Source organism: Kogia breviceps, unplaced genomic scaffold (assembly GCF_026419965.1).
Source record: "Kogia breviceps isolate mKogBre1 unplaced genomic scaffold, mKogBre1 haplotype 1 scaffold_49, whole genome shotgun sequence".
Classification (NCBI taxonomy): domain Eukaryota; kingdom Metazoa; phylum Chordata; class Mammalia; order Artiodactyla; family Physeteridae; genus Kogia; species Kogia breviceps.
The window spans coordinates 1,816,366-1,832,878 of record NW_026711928.1 but is presented as its reverse complement, the minus strand read 5'-3'; positions in this window follow the sequence as shown (position 1 = coordinate 1,832,878).

Here is a 16,513-nt window from a genome sequence, read left to right as displayed (position 1 = left end):
CCTCTTTCCCAAACCATGTAAAACACAGAACCACAGAGCATAGGGCACTTCCACACATGGGCGTTGACCTTGGGAAAATGAAAAAATCAACCAGACACAGGGACCCCAAAGTTGAGGGCTGCTGTCTTGACAAGAACCTCCACTCCGGTACACGTTTCATATCCCAGGAAAGAGCCAAGTGGACAAAGACGAGTGGACAAGTGGACAAAGACAAGTGGACAAGTGGACAAGTGGTGCTACGTAGGTCCAATGGAGTGTCACTCAGCCATGAAATCCACGTCATGAGGCTGGTAGCAGCATCCTGAGTGGATTTAGGTACGATCATCCTCAGTGAAATAAGTCCCACAAAAAAAGAAACTTATGATATCACTTATCGAGGGAATGTAAAAATCGCTCCCCATGAACGGAATCCCCAAACAGAACAGAGTCACGCTTTTAGAAAACACACTTATGCCTGCTTCAGGGGAAAGGTGAGGTGCGGTGACGCATAAAACTCGAGTTTGAAATGAGCACAGATACCCTTCCGAAAACCGAATATGGAATGGACACGACCTACTCCTTGCTCAATCAACTGGACTCACCAGACCCTGTTCATCGCACAAGTATCTATCCGACTAGTAAGCATCTTAAAAGCTAAGTCTTGATATCTCTGTGTAAGTGCATCAAGTGTGTGTAAAGCGGCCTAAAACCAGCAGGGAAAATCAGCTCAGACCCATTCTGAGGATACATTTCCAACACAAAGAAGAAACAAGCAGGGCAAAACAGAGAGAAATTCTTCCAAAATGCGTTCAGGGACTGGCATGCAACCAGGATTGACCACATCTACAGCCCCAGCGGCAGAAGACATAAGGCTGGACACTCTTGGGGCTGAGACGATTGGTGAGGTTGGGAAAGCAAATGCAGACCCTTGAAAGGAATCCTGCGTGCTCCCCATTCCATGGCTCCCAACTCTCCAGGTTCAACGCAATCTTCCGACAGCGAAAGCACTCATTGGAAACCCAGCGGATGCTACACCGTGGGATCGGGAAAGCTTTCTGAAACTCACCTCAGTTTTCCTCTCCTGGTGCTCGTGTTCTCCATTCAGGCCCCCTTACTAACAATCTCCCCACTTGGAGACTCGGCGCCTTTCCATGCCTCTTTCGTACCGTCTGCAATTTGTCCGCAGGATGAACTGCAAGAGGGGGAACCAATGAGAGACTCGCTGGAGGTGTTTGGTCGGGCACATGTCACTCTCATTTCCCATCACGAAGAAGAATTCACCAGAGGTTCAGCCTGCCACCCCGGATCGACAATAGGGCGTGAAGCCATCCAGCCGTGTTGCGTCCCACTCACAAAAAAGCGACTTGGGAAATGGAGCTCAGGGGCACTGCACTTCCCAAACCTGCAGAGTTCTAAACGATAACTATCGCCCCAAAATATATTGAGGTCAGGCTACGAAGAGGCGCTGAACGCAAGGCAGAACTGCAGGAAACGGATGTCAACGGGTACATCGGAATGGCCCCGATAGCACATGAAAAGCGCCAGAACGTGGACAATGATGCGGTTGGCCAAAAAGGGCGTATGCGTTTTTTCCTGAATATATTCAGGAAAAAACGCATACGCCCTTTTTGGCCAACCAAGCAACCTGGGAGAGCAAATCAGCACTACAAAGAAATCTCTCGCCCCCCCCCCCGGGGCAAAAGGGCCAGGCGAAAAAAGTCTAAAAACCAGAAAGGCAGGACAGCCCACGGAGTCAAGGGAGCCTTGTTAAGCTGATGGGCGGGATGTCAATGGCCAACAGCCAATCTTCACAAGTGTATCCTCTTTCCCAAACCATGGAAAACACAGAACCACAGAGCATAGGGCACTTCCACACATGGGCGTTGACCTTGGGAAAATGAAAAAATCAACCAGACACAGGGACCCCAAAGTTGTGGGCTGCTGTCTTGACAAGAACCTCCACTCCGGTACACGTTTCATATCCCAGGAAAGAGCCAAGTGGACAAAGACGAGTGGACAAGTGGACAAAGACAAGTGGACAAGTGGACAAGTGGTGCTACGTAGGTCCAATGGAGTGTCACTCAGCCATGAAATCCACGTCATGAGGCTGGTAGCAGCATCCTGAGTGGATTTAGGTACGATCATCCTCAGTGAAATAAGTCCCACAAAAAAAGAAACTTATGATATCACTTATCGAGGGAATGTAAAAATCGCTCCCCATGAACGGAATCCCCAAACAGAACAGAGTCACGCTTTTAGAAAACACACTTATGCCTGCTTCAGGGGAAAGGTGAGGTGCGGTGACGCATAAAACTCGAGTTTGAAATGAGCACAGATACCCTTCCGAAAACCGAATATGGAATGGACACGACCTACTCCTTGCTCAATCAACTGGACTCACCAGACCCTGTTCATCGCACAAGTATCTATCCGACTAGTAAGCATCTTAAAAGCTAAGTCTTGATATCTCTGTGTAAGTGCATCAAGTGTGTGTAAAGCGGCCTAAAACCAGCAGGGAAAATCAGCTCAGACCCATTCTGAGGATACATTTCCAACACAAAGAAGAAACAAGCAGGGCAAAACAGAGAGAAATTCTTCCAAAATGCGTTCAGGGACTGGCATGCAACCAGGATTGACCACATCTACAGCCCCAGCGGCAGAAGACATAAGGCTGGACACTCTTGGGGCTGAGATGATTGGTGAGGTTGGGAAAGCAAATGCAGACCCTTGAAAGGAATCCTGCGTGCTCCCCATTCCATGGCTCCCAACTCTCCAGGTTCAACGCAATCTTCCGACAGCGAAAGCACTCATTGGAAACCCAGCGGATGCTACACCGTGGGATCGGGAAAGCTTTCTGAAACTCACCTCAGTTTTCCTCTCCTGGTGCTCGTGTTCTCCATTCAGGCCCCCTTACTAACAATCTCCCCACTTGGAGACTCGGCGCCTTTCCATGCCTCTTTCGTACCGTCTGCAATTTGTCCGCAGGATGAACTGCAAGAGGGGGAACCAATGAGAGACTCGCTGGAGGTGTTTGGTCGGGCACATGTCACTCTCATTTCCCATCACGAAGAAGAATTCACCAGAGGTTCAGCCTGCCACCCCGGATCGACAATAGGGCGTGAAGCCATCCAGCCGTGTTGCGTCCCACTCACAAAAAAGCGACTTGGGAAATGGAGCTCAGGGGCCCTGCACTTCCCAAACCTGCAGAGTTCTAAACGATAACTATCGCCCCAAAATATATTGAGGTCAGGCTATGAAGAGGCGCTGAACGCAAGGCAGAACTGCAGGAAACGGATGTCAACGGGTACATCGGAATGGCCCCGATAGCACATGAAAAGCGCCAGAACGTGGACAATGATGCGGTTGGCCAAAAAGGGCGTATGCGTTTTTTCCTGAATATATTCAGGAAAAAACGCATACGCCCTTTTTGGCCAACCAAGCAACCTGGGAGAGCAAATCAGCACTACAAAGAAATCTCTCGCCCCCCCCCCCCGGGGCAAAAGGGCCAGGCGAAAAAAGTCTAAAAACCAGAAAGGCAGGACAGCCCACGGAGTCAAGGGAGCCTTGTTAAGCTGATGGGCGGGATGTCAATGGCCAACAGCCAATCTTCACAAGTGTATCCTCTTTCCCAAACCATGGAAAACACAGAACCACAGAGCATAGGGCACTTCCACACATGGGCGTTGACCTTGGGAAAATGAAAAAATCAACCAGACACAGGGACCCCAAAGTTGTGGGCTGCTGTCTTGACAAGAACCTCCACTCCGGTACACGTTTCATATCCCAGGAAAGAGCCAAGTGGACAAAGACGAGTGGACAAGTGGACAAAGACAAGTGGACAAGTGGACAAGTGGTGCTACGTAGGTCCAATGGAGTGTCACTCAGCCATGAAATCCACGTCATGAGGCTGGTAGCAGCATCCTGAGTGGATTTAGGTACGATCATCCTCAGTGAAATAAGTCCCACAAAAAAAGAAACTTATGATATCACTTATCGAGGGAATGTAAAAATCGCTCCCCATGAACGGAATCCCCAAACAGAACAGAGTCACGCTTTTAGAAAACACACTTATGCCTGCTTCAGGGGAAAGGTGAGGTGCGGTGACGCATAAAACTCGAGTTTGAAATGAGCACAGATACCCTTCCGAAAACCGAATATGGAATGGACACGACCTACTCCTTGCTCAATCAACTGGACTCACCAGACCCTGTTCATCGCACAAGTATCTATCCGACTAGTAAGCATCTTAAAAGCTAAGTCTTGATATCTCTGTGTAAGTGCATCAAGTGTGTGTAAAGCGGCCTAAAACCAGCAGGGAAAATCAGCTCAGACCCATTCTGAGGATACATTTCCAACACAAAGAAGAAACAAGCAGGGCAAAACAGAGAGAAATTCTTCCAAAATGCGTTCAGGGACTGGCATGCAACCAGGATTGACCACATCTACAGCCCCAGCGGCAGAAGACATAAGGCTGGACACTCTTGGGGCTGAGATGATTGGTGAGGTTGGGAAAGCAAATGCAGACCCTTGAAAGGAATCCTGCGTGCTCCCCATTCCATGGCTCCCAACTCTCCAGGTTCAACGCAATCTTCCGACAGCGAAAGCACTCATTGGAAACCCAGCGGATGCTACACCGTGGGATCGGGAAAGCTTTCTGAAACTCACCTCAGTTTTCCTCTCCTGGTGCTCGTGTTCTCCATTCAGGCCCCCTTACTAACAATCTCCCCACTTGGAGACTCGGCGCCTTTCCATGCCTCTTTCGTACCGTCTGCAATTTGTCCGCAGGATGAACTGCAAGAGGGGGAACCAATGAGAGACTCGCTGGAGGTGTTTGGTCGGGCACATGTCACTCTCATTTCCCATCACGAAGAAGAATTCACCAGAGGTTCAGCCTGCCACCCCGGATCGACAATAGGGCGTGAAGCCATCCAGCCGTGTTGCGTCCCACTCACAAAAAAGCGACTTGGGAAATGGAGCTCAGGGGCCCTGCACTTCCCAAACCTGCAGAGTTCTAAACGATAACTATCGCCCCAAAATATATTGAGGTCAGGCTATGAAGAGGCGCTGAACGCAAGGCAGAACTGCAGGAAACGGATGTCAACGGGTACATCGGAATGGCCCCGATAGCACATGAAAAGCGCCAGAACGTGGACAATGATGCGGTTGGCCAAAAAGGGCGTATGCGTTTTTTCCTGAATATATTCAGGAAAAAACGCATACGCCCTTTTTGGCCAACCAAGCAACCTGGGAGAGCAAATCAGCACTACAAAGAAATCTCTCGCCCCCCCCCCCCGGGGGGCAAAAGGGCCAGGCGAAAAAAGTCTAAAAACCAGAAAGGCAGGACAGCCCACGGAGTCAAGGGAGCCTTGTTAAGCTGATGGGCGGGATGTCAATGGCCAACAGCCAATCTTCACAAGTGTATCCTCTTTCCCAAACCATGGAAAACACAGAACCACAGAGCATAGGGCACTTCCACACATGGGCGTTGACCTTGGGAAAATGAAAAAATCAACCAGACACAGGGACCCCAAAGTTGAGGGCTGCTGTCTTGACAAGAACCTCCACTCCGGTACACGTTTCATATCCCAGGAAAGAGCCAAGTGGACAAAGACGAGTGGACAAGTGCACAAAGTCAAGTGGACAAGTGGTGCTACGTAGGTCCAATGGAGTGTCCCTGAGCCATGAAATCCACGTCATGAGGCTGGTAGCAGCATCCTGAGTGGATTTAGGTACGATCATCCTCAGTGAAATAAGTCCCACAAAAAAAGAAACTTATGATATCACTTATCGAGGGAATGTAAAAATCGCTCCCCATGAACGGAATCCCCAAACAGAACAGAGTCACGCTTTTAGAAAACACACTTATGCCTGCTTCAGGGGAAAGGTGAGGTGCGGTGACGCATAAAACTCGAGTTTGAAATGAGCACAGATACCCTTCCGAAAACCGAATATGGAATGGACACGACCTACTCCTTGCTCAATCAACTGGACTCACCAGACCCTGTTCATCGCACAAGTATCTATCCGACTAGTAAGCATCTTAAAAGCTAAGTCTTGATATCTCTGTGTAAGTGCATTAAGGGTGTGTAAAGCGGCCTAAAACCAGCAGGGAAACTCAGCTCAGACCCATTCTGAGGATACATTTCCAACATAAAGAAGAAACAAGCAGGGCAAAACAGAGAGAAATTCTTCCAAAATGCGTTCAGGGACTGGCATGCAACCAGGATTGACCACATCTACAGCCCCAGCGGCAGAAGACATAAGGCTGGACACTCTTGGGGCTGAGACGATTGGTGAGGTTGGGAAAGCCAATGCAGACCCTTGAAAGGAATCCTGCGTGCTCCCCATTCCATGGGTCCCAACTCTCCAGGTTCAACGCAATCTTCCGACAGCGAAAGCACTCATTGGAAACCCAGCGGATGCTACACCGTGGGATCTGGAAAGCTTTCTGAAACTCACCTCAGTTTTCCTCTCCTGGTGCTCGTGTTCTCCATTCAGGCCCCCTTACTAACAATCTCCCCACTTGGAGACTCGGCGCCTTTCCATGCCTCTTTCGTACCGTCTGCAATTTGTCCGCAGGATGAACTGCAAGAGGGGGAACCAATGAGAGACTCGCTGGAGGTGTTTGGTCGGGCACATGTCACTCTCATTTCCCATCACGAAGAAGAATTCACCAGAGGTTCAGCCTGCAACCGGGGATCGACAATAGGGCGTGAAGCCATCCAGCCGTGTTGCGTCCCACTCACAAAAAAGCGACTTGGGAAATGGAGCTCAGGGGCACTGCACTTCCCAAACCTGCAGAGTTCTAAACGATAACTATCGCCCCAAAATATATTGAGGGCAGGCTACGAAGAGGCGCTGAACGCAAGGCAGAACTGCAGGAAACGGATGTCAACGGGTACATCGGAATGGCCCCGATAGCACATGAAAAGCGCCAGAACGTGGACAATGATGCGGTTGGCCAAAAAGGGCGTATGCGTTTTTTCCTGAATATATTCAGGAAAAAACGCATACGCCCTTTTTGGCCAACCAAGCAACCTGGGAGAGCAAATCAGCACTACAAAGAAATCTCTCGCCCCCACCCGGGGCAAAAGGGCCAGGCGAAAAAAGTCTAAAAACCAGAAAGGCAGGACAGCCCACGGAGTCAAGGGAGCCTTGTTAAGCTGATGGGCGGGATGTCAATGGCCAACAGCCAATCTTCACAAGTGTATCCTCTTTCCCAAACCATGTAAAACACAGAACCACAGAGCATAGGGCACTTCCACACATGGGCGTTGACCTTGGGAAAATGAAAAAATCAACCAGACACAGGGACCCCAAAGTTGAGGGCTGCTGTCTTGACAAGAACCTCCACTCCGGTACACGTTTCATATCCCAGGAAAGAGCCAAGTGGACAAAGACGAGTGGACAAGTGGACAAAGACAAGTGGACAAGTGGACAAGTGGTGCTACGTAGGTCCAATGGAGTGTCACTCAGCCATGAAATCCACGTCATGAGGCTGGTAGCAGCATCCTGAGTGGATTTAGGTACGATCATCCTCAGTGAAATAAGTCCCACAAAAAAAGAAACTTATGATATCACTTATCGAGGGAATGTAAAAATCGCTCCCCATGAACGGAATCCCCAAACAGAACAGAGTCACGCTTTTAGAAAACACACTTATGCCTGCTTCAGGGGAAAGGTGAGGTGCGGTGACGCATAAAACTCGAGTTTGAAATGAGCACAGATACCCTTCCGAAAACCGAATATGGAATGGACACGACCTACTCCTTGCTCAATCAACTGGACTCACCAGACCCTGTTCATCGCACAAGTATCTATCCGACTAGTAAGCATCTTAAAAGCTAAGTCTTGATATCTCTGTGTAAGTGCATCAAGGGTGTGTAAAGCGGCCTAAAACCAGCAGGGAAAATCAGCTCAGACCCATTCTGAGGATACATTTCCAACACAAAGAAGAAACAAGCAGGGCAAAACAGAGAGAAATTCTTCCAAAATGCGTTCAGGGACTGGCATGCAACCAGGATTGACCACATCTACAGCCCCAGCGGCAGAAGACATAAGGCTGGACACTCTTGGGGCTGAGACGATTGGTGAGGTTGGGAAAGCAAATGCAGACCCTTGAAAGGAATCCTGCGTGCTCCCCATTCCATGGGTCCCAACTCTCCAGGTTCAACGCAATCTTCCGACAGCGAAAGCACTCATTGGAAACCCAGCGGATGCTACACCGTGGGATCGGGAAAGCTTTCTGAAACTCACCTCAGTTTTCCTCTCCTGGTGCTCGTGTTCTCCATTCAGGCCCCCTTACTAACAATCTCCCCACTTGGAGACTCGGCGCCTTTCCATGCCTCTTTCGTACCGTCTGCAATTTGTCCGCAGGATGAACTGCAAGAGGGGGAACCAATGAGAGACTCGCTGGAGGTGTTTGGTCGGGCACATGTCACTCTCATTTCCCATCACGAAGAAGAATTCACCAGCGGTTCAGCCTGCCACCCCGGATCGACAATAGGGCGTGAAGCCATCCAGCCGTGTTGCGTCCCACTCACAAAAAAGCGACTTGGGAAATGGAGCTCAGGGGCACTGCACTTCCCAAACCTGCAGAGTTCTAAACGATAACTATCGCCCCAAAATATATTGAGGTCAGGCTACGAAGAGGCGCTGAACGCAAGGCAGAACTGCAGGAAACGGATGTCAACGGGTACATCGGAATGGCCCCGATAGCACATGAAAAGCGCCAGAACGTGGACAATGATGCGGTTGGCCAAAAAGGGCGTATGCGTTTTTTCCTGAATATATTCAGGAAAAAACGCATACGCCCTTTTTGGCCAACCAAGCAACCTGGGAGAGCAAATCAGCACTACAAAGAAATCTCTCGCCCCCCCCCCGGGGCAAAAGGGCCAGGCGAAAAAAGTCTAAAAACCAGAAAGGCAGGACAGCCCACGGAGTCAAGGGAGCCTTGTTAAGCTGATGGGCGGGATGTCAATGGCCAACAGCCAATCTTCACAAGTGTATCCTCTTTCCCAAACCATGGAAAACACAGAACCACAGAGCATAGGGCACTTCCACACATGGGCGTTGACCTTGGGAAAATGAAAAAATCAACCAGACACAGGGACCCCAAAGTTGTGGGCTGCTGTCTTGACAAGAACCTCCACTCCGGTACACGTTTCATATCCCAGGAAAGAGCCAAGTGGACAAAGACGAGTGGACAAGTGGACAAAGACAAGTGGACAAGTGGACAAGTGGTGCTACGTAGGTCCAATGGAGTGTCACTCAGCCATGAAATCCACGTCATGAGGCTGGTAGCAGCATCCTGAGTGGATTTAGGTACGATCATCCTCAGTGAAATAAGTCCCACAAAAAAAGAAACTTATGATATCACTTATCGAGGGAATGTAAAAATCGCTCCCCATGAACGGAATCCCCAAACAGAACAGAGTCACGCTTTTAGAAAACACACTTATGCCTGCTTCAGGGGAAAGGTGAGGTGCGGTGACGCATAAAACTCGAGTTTGAAATGAGCACAGATACCCTTCCGAAAACCGAATATGGAATGGACACGACCTACTCCTTGCTCAATCAACTGGACTCACCAGACCCTGTTCATCGCACAAGTATCTATCCGACTAGTAAGCATCTTAAAAGCTAAGTCTTGATATCTCTGTGTAAGTGCATCAAGTGTGTGTAAAGCGGCCTAAAACCAGCAGGGAAAATCAGCTCAGACCCATTCTGAGGATACATTTCCAACACAAAGAAGAAACAAGCAGGGCAAAACAGAGAGAAATTCTTCCAAAATGCGTTCAGGGACTGGCATGCAACCAGGATTGACCACATCTACAGCCCCAGCGGCAGAAGACATAAGGCTGGACACTCTTGGGGCTGAGATGATTGGTGAGGTTGGGAAAGCAAATGCAGACCCTTGAAAGGAATCCTGCGTGCTCCCCATTCCATGGCTCCCAACTCTCCAGGTTCAACGCAATCTTCCGACAGCGAAAGCACTCATTGGAAACCCAGCGGATGCTACACCGTGGGATCGGGAAAGCTTTCTGAAACTCACCTCAGTTTTCCTCTCCTGGTGCTCGTGTTCTCCATTCAGGCCCCCTTACTAACAATCTCCCCACTTGGAGACTCGGCGCCTTTCCATGCCTCTTTCGTACCGTCTGCAATTTGTCCGCAGGATGAACTGCAAGAGGGGGAACCAATGAGAGACTCGCTGGAGGTGTTTGGTCGGGCACATGTCACTCTCATTTCCCATCACGAAGAAGAATTCACCAGAGGTTCAGCCTGCCACCCCGGATCGACAATAGGGCGTGAAGCCATCCAGCCGTGTTGCGTCCCACTCACAAAAAAGCGACTTGGGAAATGGAGCTCAGGGGCCCTGCACTTCCCAAACCTGCAGAGTTCTAAACGATAACTATCGCCCCAAAATATATTGAGGTCAGGCTATGAAGAGGCGCTGAACGCAAGGCAGAACTGCAGGAAACGGATGTCAACGGGTACATCGGAATGGCCCCGATAGCACATGAAAAGCGCCAGAACGTGGACAATGATGCGGTTGGCCAAAAAGGGCGTATGCGTTTTTTCCTGAATATATTCAGGAAAAAACGCATACGCCCTTTTTGGCCAACCAAGCAACCTGGGAGAGCAAATCAGCACTACAAAGAAATCTCTCGCCCCCCCCCCCCCGGGGGGCAAAAGGGCCAGGCGAAAAAAGTCTAAAAACCAGAAAGGCAGGACAGCCCACGGAGTCAAGGGAGCCTTGTTAAGCTGATGGGCGGGATGTCAATGGCCAACAGCCAATCTTCACAAGTGTATCCTCTTTCCCAAACCATGTAAAACACAGAACCACAGAGCATAGGGCACTTCCACACATGGGCGTTGACCTTGGGAAAATGAAAAAATCAACCAGACACAGGGACCCCAAAGTTGAGGGCTGCTGTCTTGACAAGAACCTCCACTCCGGTACACGTTTCATATCCCAGGAAAGAGCCAAGTGGACAAAGACGAGTGGACAAGTGGACAAAGACAAGTGGACAAGTGGACAAGTGGTGCTACGTAGGTCCAATGGAGTGTCACTCAGCCATGAAATCCACGTCATGAGGCTGGTAGCAGCATCCTGAGTGGATTTAGGTACGATCATCCTCAGTGAAATAAGTCCCACAAAAAAAGAAACTTATGATATCACTTATCGAGGGAATGTAAAAATCGCTCCCCATGAACGGAATCCCCAAACAGAACAGAGTCACGCTTTTAGAAAACACACTTATGCCTGCTTCAGGGGAAAGGTGAGGTGCGGTGACGCATAAAACTCGAGTTTGAAATGAGCACAGATACCCTTCCGAAAACCGAATATGGAATGGACACGACCTACTCCTTGCTCAATCAACTGGACTCACCAGACCCTGTTCATCGCACAAGTATCTATCCGACTAGTAAGCATCTTAAAAGCTAAGTCTTGATATCTCTGTGTAAGTGCATCAAGTGTGTGTAAAGCGGCCTAAAACCAGCAGGGAAAATCAGCTCAGACCCATTCTGAGGATACATTTCCAACACAAAGAAGAAACAAGCAGGGCAAAACAGAGAGAAATTCTTCCAAAATGCGTTCAGGGACTGGCATGCAACCAGGATTGACCACATCTACAGCCCCAGCGGCAGAAGACATAAGGCTGGACACTCTTGGGGCTGAGACGATTGGTGAGGTTGGGAAAGCAAATGCAGACCCTTGAAAGGAATCCTGCGTGCTCCCCATTCCATGGGTCCCAACTCTCCAGGTTCAACGCAATCTTCCGACAGCGAAAGCACTCATTGGAAACCCAGCGGATGCTACACCGTGGGATCGGGAAAGCTTTCTGAAACTCACCTCAGTTTTCCTCTCCTGGTGCTCGTGTTCTCCATTCAGGCCCCCTTACTAACAATCTCCCCACTTGGAGACTCGGCGCCTTTCCATGCCTCTTTCGTACCGTCTGCAATTTGTCCGCAGGATGAACTGCAAGAGGGGGAACCAATGAGAGACTCGCTGGAGGTGTTTGGTCGGGCACATGTCACTCTCATTTCCCATCACGAAGAAGAATTCACCAGAGGTTCAGCCTGCCACCCCGGATCGACAATAGGGCGTGAAGCCATCCAGCCGTGTTGCGTCCCACTCACAAAAAAGCGACTTGGGAAATGGAGCTCAGGGGCACTGCACTTCCCAAACCTGCAGAGTTCTAAACGATAACTATCGCCCCAAAATATATTGAGGTCAGGCTACGAAGAGGCGCTGAACGCAAGGCAGAACTGCAGGAAACGGATGTCAACGGGTACATCGGAATGGCCCCGATAGCACATGAAAAGCGCCAGAACGTGGACAATGATGCGGTTGGCCAAAAAGGGCGTATGCGTTTTTTCCTGAATATATTCAGGAAAAAACGCATACGCCCTTTTTGGCCAACCAAGCAACCTGGGAGAGCAAATCAGCACTACAAAGAAATCTCTCGCACCCCACCCCGGGGCAAAAGGGCCAGGCGAAAAAAGTCTAAAAACCAGAAAGGCAGGACAGCCCACGGAGTCAAGGGAGCCTTGTTAAGCTGATGGGCGGGATGTCAATGGCCAACAGCCAATCTTCACAAGTGTATCCTCTTTCCCAAACCATGTAAAACACAGAACCACAGAGCATAGGGCACTTCCACACATGGGCGTTGACCTTGGGAAAATGAAAAAATCAACCAGACACAGGGACCCCAAAGTTGAGGGCTGCTGTCTTGACAAGAACCTCCACTCCGGTACACGTTTCATATCCCAGGAAAGAGCCAAGTGGACAAAGACGAGTGGACAAGTGGACAAAGACAAGTGGACAAGTGGACAAGTGGTGCTACGTAGGTCCAATGGAGTGTCACTCAGCCATGAAATCCACGTCATGAGGCTGGTAGCAGCATCCTGAGTGGATTTAGGTACGATCATCCTCAGTGAAATAAGTCCCACAAAAAAAGAAACTTATGATATCACTTATCGAGGGAATGTAAAAATCGCTCCCCATGAACGGAATCCCCAAACAGAACAGAGTCACGCTTTTAGAAAACACACTTATGCCTGCTTCAGGGGAAAGGTGAGGTGCGGTGACGCATAAAACTCGAGTTTGAAATGAGCACAGATACCCTTCCGAAAACCGAATATGGAATGGACACGACCTACTCCTTGCTCAATCAACTGGACTCACCAGACCCTGTTCATCGCACAAGTATCTATCCGACTAGTAAGCATCTTAAAAGCTAAGTCTTGATATCTCTGTGTAAGTGCATCAAGTGTGTGTAAAGCGGCCTAAAACCAGCAGGGAAAATCAGCTCAGACCCATTCTGAGGATACATTTCCAACACAAAGAAGAAACAAGCAGGGCAAAACAGAGAGAAATTCTTCCAAAATGCGTTCAGGGACTGGCATGCAACCAGGATTGACCACATCTACAGCCCCAGCGGCAGAAGACATAAGGCTGGACACTCTTGGGGCTGAGACGATTGGTGAGGTTGGGAAAGCCAATGCAGACCCTTGAAAGGAATCCTGCGTGCTCCCCATTCCATGGGTCCCAACTCTCCAGGTTCAACGCAATCTTCCGACAGCGAAAGCACTCATTGGAAACCCAGCGGATGCTACACCGTGGGATCGGGAAAGCTTTCTGAAACTCACCTCAGTTTTCCTCTCCTGGTGCTCGTGTTCTCCATTCAGGCCCCCTTACTAACAATCTCCCCACTTGGAGACTCGGCGCCTTTCCATGCCTCTTTCGTACCGTCTGCAATTTGTCCGCAGGATGAACTGCAAGAGGGGGAACCAATGAGAGACTCGCTGGAGGTGTTTGGTCGGGCACATGTCACTCTCATTTCCCATCACGAAGAAGAATTCACCAGCGGTTCAGCCTGCCACCGCGGATCGACAATAGGGCGTGAAGCCATCCAGCCGTGTTGCGTCCCACTCACAAAAAAGCGACTTGGGAAATGGAGCTCAGGGGCACTGCACTTCCCAAACCTGCAGAGTTCTAAACGATAACTATCGCCCCAAAATATATTGAGGTCAGGCTACGAAGAGGCGCTGAACGCAAGGCAGAACTGCAGGAAACGGATGTCAACGGGTACATCGGAATGGCCCCGATAGCACATGAAAAGCGCCAGAACGTGGACAATGATGCGGTTGGCCAAAAAGGGCGTATGCGTTTTTTCCTGAATATATTCAGGAAAAAACGCATACGCCCTTTTTGGCCAACCAAGCAACCTGGGAGAGCAAATCAGCACTACAAAGAAATCTCTCGCCCCCCCACCCCCCCGGGGCAAAAGGGCCAGGCGAAAAAAGTCTAAAAACCAGAAAGGCAGGACAGCCCACGGAGTCAAGGGAGCCTTGTTAAGCTGATGGGCGGGATGTCAATGGCCAACAGCCAATCTTCACAAGTGTATCCTCTTTCCCAAACCATGTAAAACACAGAACCACAGAGCATAGGGCACTTCCCCACATGGGCGTTGACCTTGGGAAAATGAAAAAATCAACCAGACACAGGGACCCCAAAGTTGAGGGCTGCTGTCTTGACAAGAACCTCCACTCCGGTACACGTTTCATATCCCAGGAAAGAGCCAAGTGGACAAAGACGAGTGGACAAGTGGACAAAGACAAGTGGACAAGTGGACAAGTGGTGCTACGTAGGTCCAATGGAGTGTCACTCAGCCATGAAATCCACGTCATGAGGCTGGTAGCAGCATCCTGAGTGGATTTAGGTACGATCATCCTCAGTGAAATAAGTCCCACAAAAAAAGAAACTTATGATATCACTTATCGAGGGAATGTAAAAATCGCTCCCCATGAACGGAATCCCCAAACAGAACAGAGTCACGCTTTTAGAAAACACACTTATGCCTGCTTCAGGGGAAAGGTGAGGTGCGGTGACGCATAAAACTCGAGTTTGAAATGAGCACAGATACCCTTCCGAAAACCGAATATGGAATGGACACGACCTACTCCTTGCTCAATCAACTGGACTCACCAGACCCTGTTCATCGCACAAGTATCTATCCGACTAGTAAGCATCTTAAAAGCTAAGTCTTGATATCTCTGTGTAAGTGCATCAAGGGTGTGTAAAGCGGCCTAAAACCAGCAGGGAAAATCAGCTCAGACCCATTCTGAGGATACATTTCCAACACAAAGAAGAAACAAGCAGGGCAAAACAGAGAGAAATTCTTCCAAAATGCGTTCAGGGACTGGCATGCAACCAGGATTGACCACATCTACAGCCCCAGCGGCAGAAGACATAAGGCTGGACACTCTTGGGGCTGAGACGATTGGTGAGGTTGGGAAAGCAAATGCAGACCCTTGAAAGGAATCCTGCGTGCTCCCCATTCCATGGCTCCCAACTCTCCAGGTTCAACGCAATCTTCCGACAGCGAAAGCACTCATTGGAAACCCAGCGGATGCTACACCGTGGGATCGGGAAAGCTTTCTGAAACTCACCTCAGTTTTCCTCTCCTGGTGCTCGTGTTCTCCATTCAGGCCCCCTTACTAACAATCTCCCCACTTGGAGACTCGGCGCCTTTCCATGCCTCTTTCGTACCGTCTGCAATTTGTCCGCAGGATGAACTGCAAGAGGGGGAACCAATGAGAGACTCGCTGGAGGTGTTTGGTCGGGCACATGTCACTCTCATTTCCCATCACGAAGAAGAATTCACCAGCGGTTCAGCCTGCCACCGCGGATCGACAATAGGGCGTGAAGCCATCCAGCCGTGTTGCGTCCCACTCACAAAAAAGCGACTTGGGAAATGGAGCTCAGGGGCCCTGCACTTCCCAAACCTGCAGAGTTCTAAACGATAACTATCGCCCCAAAATATATTGAGGTCAGGCTACGAAGAGGCGCTGAACGCAAGGCAGAACTGCAGGAAACGGATGTCAACGGGTACATCGGAATGGCCCCGATAGCACATGAAAAGCGCCAGAACGTGGACAATGATGCGGTTGGCCAAAAAGGGCGTATGCGTTTTTTCCTGAATATATTCAGGAAAAAACGCATACGCCCTTTTTGGCCAACCAAGCAACCTGGGAGAGCAAATCAGCACTACAAAGAAATCTCTCGCCCCCACCCGGGGCAAAAGGGCCAGGCGAAAAAAGTCTAAAAACCAGAAAGGCAGGACAGCCCACGGAGTCAAGGGAGCCTTGTTAAGCTGATGGGCGGGATGTCAATGGCCAACAGCCAATCTTCACAAGTGTATCCTCTTTCCCAAACCATGTAAAACACAGAACCACAGAGCATAGGGCACTTCCACACATGGGCGTTGACCTTGGGAAAATGAAAAAATCAACCAGACACAGGGACCCCAAAGTTGAGGGCTGCTGTCTTGACAAGAACCTCCACTCCGGTACACGTTTCATATCCCAGGAAAGAGCCAAGTGGACAAAGACGAGTGGACAAGTGGACAAAGACAAGTGGACAAGTGGACAAGTGGTGCTACGTAGGTCCAATGGAGTGTCACTCAGCCATGAAATCCACGTCATGAGGCTGGTAGCAGCATCCTGAGTGGATTTAGGTACGATC